Raw genomic sequence first — 6,215 nt, 5'->3', positions numbered from 1 at the left:
TTACTGTCTTGTTTGTGGCCATTTTCTTGCAAGTTCAATGCAAAAGTTTTCGAACTACTGTGGATTTTGTTTTGATGATAACTCCACAGAATCCAGAATGTTGTGGTTTGATCATTGTAGATGGGTAATTTAAATAGCGTCATTCCTAAAAAAATTTCCTGTTATTTTGATGTCGGTATCAACAAGTTCCAAGTAGAGATTGAACGAAGCACTTGAATGTTTACATATCGTTTTTTGTTGATATTCCGATTAGAAGCAAAAACTTCAATGGAGAGGGTTTGAGCATAAAGAAGATATGTCCTATTGATTAAGCAATGATACCGGCTTACCCCTTCGCATTATCAGATAGTACCATTTAAACCAAAAAATTTAAGGTTTATGCCCCTGTTAAGCCTAACATTTTGAGTTCACGTTCCTTCAATACCAAAAAAAAAAGGTACATTTTAAACAAAAACATATAAATTTGTAGGTCTCATCCTTGAAAAATAAAAATCACAAAATATAATGACAACGAAGCAATTTTGCAAGGATTTTTTTTTTTTTTTTGCAAAATAGACTGTCGTTTGTGATAAATATTAAAAAACAATAATTTGTGATATACGCTTCTATTTCAGGTCAATTTTATGATTACATATAAAAGTTGTATAATTATCTTTTACTCTTGTTATTAGCTCCCATCTTAGGCGACATGTAATAAAAAAGCGTATATTTAACCGTTTTAAAAATTTAGTAAAATATCAAAGGTTGTGTATGGCAATGAGTGTTTTGGAGCTTTTGGCTTTAAATAAAACGTTTGATTTATACAAAAAATTTTGTTTTATAATACTATTTTTTATTTATTTATTTTTTTGAAACGGCAAGATTAACATTAATAATATAAAAAACCAGCATAGAGTTGGAAAATGCTCCTGTTGAACATAGAACCAAAAACAAACATAATACACTAGAGAAATTTCTATGATCTAACTTATAGTAGTAGCACCAAAGTAGAGTCCTAGATCATGAAGTCCAACTGAGAATAGGGCACCAAATCATTGAGTCCGCACTACAAAACACGAAAGCATAGTAATTGAGATCACACCGGGTTATCAACTTGCTACAATTTTGTTGACAGTTGCAACTTAGAATCCCATGAAACATCAGTGTATTTCCACAATTGTTATTGATATCGTTTTGATTCCACATTGACATCCGACCAAGATAATGAATTGCTAATGATAGATAGGATCGAGTAATATCCCTTCCATCATGAATAACTTTCAATGGATATCATATGAGAGTTTTAAAAAAAATTCTTAGAGCAACCGTTTTGCCACACATGGGAATAACTAGCCATATTTCCTAAGGTGGAATTGTCCTATTTAGATCATAATCTGTAACCACATAACTTGATTAACTCTGACCTCACCTTGTTGTCCATCTAACTGTTTTGTAAACTCTCCAGATTGCTTTGAGGCTTTTGATATCACAGTGTGTGCTTCCCTGAGAATAGCCAACTATGGGGTAAAATACCAGGGACACGTGGATGGTTATCCCATCATCTTTTAGAGCTTGATCCGTTATGAATTGATACAACTTCATGTGTATGTCTTGAGGGACATGCAAGGAGGGTACAAAAACCAAGTCAAACTACCCGACACAACACAAGACCATCCAAAGAAACATGAAAGAAGTGCTATATCAAGCAGTCTAAATCCTAAATAATGTCTACCCTTATGAATTGATACACACACCAAGGCACCAAATTATCTAAAGTTTCCCACCCTCCCCTTATTGCCCCGAACCCTAGAACCTTCCCTTGAGACAAGATGCTTATAGCCGAAAACACGTGTTGACAGGGTCGGAACACGATTCCCTCCACCCAATGGACTTGTTCCTTAGTCTGGAGTTAACCAATAGATGTGATATAGATTGGATGTCGTTTGCCAAACCTTTGTGAGAGGATATGTTATCCAAATAAGCTTTCCGATTTCTGTGATTCCAGATTACCCAAATATATACTTCCATTATGGCTGATTGAAGTTGGGCTGCAATGTTAGATTACCCAAATATATACTTCCAGAATAATAAGTTGGATAGTGATATGATGTAGTCCTAGAGTAGCCGCCACCATGTTTTAAGATTATTCCAGACCTCACAAGAGGTTTTGCACCTTAGAAAAAGATGTTCTTCCATTTCTGGTTCTTGGTTGCACAATACACATAAATGGTTATTACCAACGCCTCTTTTTAGGGACAAGATTATTACAGTCCCATTTTATCCTTGATCTAGGTAAGATGGAGTTATCGATGAAGTTTCTTAGGGAAGAGACTGAGTATATCCCTGATGGTTCCAAGTTCCAAGACCATTTGTCATGTTGAGTTATTTATGATTCTGTAAATAAGCTTCTGAAGCCTATATTTTCTTTTGAGAAAATAATTGGCAGGTTTGCAAAGTTTCCCCAACAACAACTCTTTCTTTTTGCCCTGGAAGGTGCACTGAAACCCCCGTCCCCTCCGTAGATTGCTATAATGACACTCTCCCACAGTTCTTATTTATTCTCTTTAAAACGCCACCACCTTCTCCCAGGCAATTCATGGTATTTTTTATTTTCCTATCGATCCACCCCAAAATAAGTGTCTACTTATTTTTTCAAGCGAGTTAATGACTTTGGCTAGTGCCTTGTAGATCGAGAAAAGGAAAGTATCTAGGCTACTAAGCACTGATTTGCATAATGTTAGTCTTCCACCAAATGAGAGTGTAGAGGCTATCTATTTCGATAGTTTAGCTTGAAATTTGGATATCAAGTTGCTCTAGTGAGATGTTTTTGAGATTGTGGTGCCTACAGGAAGACTTAAGTAGACAAATGACAGGTTGCCAATAGAACATTGAATGCTCCTAACTAACAGTTCGATTTCAAGGTTGTCTATACCCAAGCCAAAAAGATTGCTTTTTGTTACATTAAGCTTAAGGCCCTAAGTGAGTTCATAACATTGTAGGATTTTGATAAGGTTCTTGGCGTTTTGCGTCGACCTTTCACCGAGAAAGACCACGACGTCTGCATATTGGAGGTGTGTCAGGATTGGACCGTTATTTGGGAGAGGAATGAATGCCTTTAAAAATGTGTTGACTCAAGGTTTCTTCCATTGCTATATCAAGTCCTTCAGCAGCTAGGATGAATAAAAATGGTGAGAGTGGGTCCCCTTGTCAAATTCCTTTTTTCTAAAGCAAATTTATTAGTTGCAGATCCGCTAACTATTATTGAGGCTCTGTCTAATTCCCCAGATCCAGTTTCGCCACTTTACCCCAAAATTCATTAGTGACTTAATAGCATTAGGTACTTCCAATTCACACAATCAAAGGTCTTTTCAAAGTCGACTTAGAAAAAAGAAGGCCTTGATTTTAGTTTTTTTAGCCCATGATAGTGACTTCATTAACAATCAATGGCCTGTCTAGTATATTCTGATTTTTTATGAAGGCTATTTAGGTTGGGCTAATGACAAAATCAATAACTAACTTCAACCTTTCGGCTAGCACCTTTGAGATGATCTTATAAAGGCATCCGATTAAGGGGGTGTTTGGCTTAGCTTTTGAAAGCCAAAAGTCCTTTTTGAAAAAGAAAAAAAAGCAAAAGATGTTTGGCAAACTTACTTTTAGAAGCTACTTTTGAAGTTTTTACATAAAGAAAAACAACTTTTTGGAAAAGTCAGGAAATCCTGACTTTTTGTAACTTTTTCAAAAAGGACTTTTGGCGTTTGAAAAGCTAAGCCAAACACCCCCTAAGCCTATTGGTTTGTAATACTTTTAACTTTTAGTTTAAGCAAAACTTTCCAAATTTAAAAGCTATTTAATGTAATGTTTAAGAAAAAGCTATTTCGCTTTTACAATCACTTTTCATAATTGTCTGTAAAAATATATTTACATATTTACCTTTTTTAAACAATTATCATTTTATGTAATTTTACATGTTTTAAAAGCTTTTAGCTACTTTTACCAAACATCAGAGGCGTCTCGTTGATTTTAGGGCCCTGTGTGAAAAATAAAATTGGGCTCTTAATCATATTTTTTTAGTACTCTCTCCGTCCCAAAATTATTGTCCACAAACAAAAAACACACAGATTAAGAAAAACAATAATTAGTTGTGTCTTTTAGAGTAAAATGACTATTTTTCCGTTTTCTAAAAGCAATGGGAAATGTGCATTTATAATTATTCAAAGTTTACTTTATTAAATGTTAGAGGTAATATGGTAAAAATGTATATCTACCTTTGATAGTGGACAATAATTTTGGGACAAACTAAAGTAGTAAGGTGAACAATAAAATTGGGACGGAGAGAGTATAAATAAAATTCCTTAATACTATGATAAGTCGATAATTGTTAGAAAAATAAAGTACGATAATATATAATATAACCTTACATAGTTACATTAATCGCAATGCTATCATAACATTTTTAGAAACAAAGTTGTTCACCAACTCTTCATAATAATGTTCCCTAATATATTGTTCTCAATATTTATCAAATATATTGTTTTCAATATCTATCATTTCCAAATCAATAAGTATTTCTTATGAAATTATGGACCGTAGTAGAACTTTAACAACTTTAATTTTAAGAAACTTCTTTCTATAGATGCAACAATTACTAGAATAGTCAGCAAGACTCTATATGCGTTAATTGCATCAAGAAAACAATTGACTTTTTCATATATTTTAAAACATCGGTGGGCCATCCGTGGGGTTAGTGGTTTCATTTGGTAATAACTCGCCGACCAGATTTAACTCTAAATAGAGTTCAGGGACGTCAATATTTGATCGTTCACCATACTTAAGTGCAACTTTAAGATGAATACAACACAACTTAATATCTTTGTCATCAAAGTCATTTGATGTTTTGGAAGCAAAAAATCAGAATTCTTTTCATACTTATTGTATTGTTCAAATCTTTTTTTTTTTTTTTTTTTTTTTTTTTTTTTTTTTTTTTTTTAAAGCTGTCACTTGAAATTCAAACAATCAAACATGCAAGCCACACCATAGCTCGATCGATTCTAAAGTAAAAACACCATAGATGATCATTGGATTTCTTAGAAAATCGTTTCTGATTTTTGAAATTGAAACAATCACTTAATCAGTAATATGAAATTGAAGGCCAAAAGAGATTATGAAATTGAGTGATCTTATTGGATTCTTAAACTTACAATTTTGATTTCAGAATTGAGATGGTGCGTTGATTTTGAAACAATCAGTTAATCAACAATTAAACACACACACACACACTCTCAACTACTTAGCGGGTTCAAGAGAAGGTGTAGCGACTTCCGATTTAGATAGACAAGAATCAAAGGGTGAACTAACTATGTCATGATGACGATACCCTTGTATCAATTTTGTTTCCAGAATTGGATTATTAGTCTACTATGATGAATCGTTTGTAAAAATTGGGCCCCTTCCATGACATGGGTTTGTGCGGTCGTCTACCTCACACACCCCCAAAGATGCCCATGACAAATATTTATATAACCAATAAAAATTACACCTTCCAACTATCATCTACCCACTACCAGCTATAAGTTAATTTTGCCAAAACACCCAAAGTGTGGATCACATACCTAATTTGAAAAGACTATATACTAGCAACCAAAAAATGCAACATAATCCTGCCTCTCTACTTTTGCTCGTAAAGGCCTAAAGGGGAAATCCGAATGAGACGTTATATATTCTTTATTCCTAAAGGTATTTACAAATTATTTATTATTGTCTACTAATAATTATTATTATTAATAAATAATATACGTGGATTTTGTCGAATGTATTTATGCTTTATACTTTTTGAGTTTTATATTTAATGGTATTATTTCGTTCGCAAAGCTACATGAAAATTAGTCATTTAGTCTTTTTAGTTTTAAGTAAGCAACGTCAACAGATAGGCATTGGTGTTTACCAATTAGATTATTTTGATACATATATTCTTGTTCAATACTTTTTATAAACTAATGAATATGAACAAATTTGCGGATACTACAAAATACAAGTTATTTTTGAAGAAGTACATTGCATTTTTATTAAAATATGTGAAATATTGGAACAATGTTTTATTTTGTTATTAAATTATACAACAATGTTTCACTTCATATCAAAGTTTAGAGATTTTTTAAGAGATTTATCTATTTATATAAAACTTATCTAAACAAACACAATTTACTGGAACTCACGTTTTCATCAATCAAGTTATTTCA

Source organism: Lactuca sativa, chromosome 2 (assembly GCF_002870075.4).
Source record: "Lactuca sativa cultivar Salinas chromosome 2, Lsat_Salinas_v11, whole genome shotgun sequence".
NCBI classification, from domain to species: domain Eukaryota; kingdom Viridiplantae; phylum Streptophyta; class Magnoliopsida; order Asterales; family Asteraceae; genus Lactuca; species Lactuca sativa.
This window is presented reverse-complemented; position numbering follows the sequence as displayed.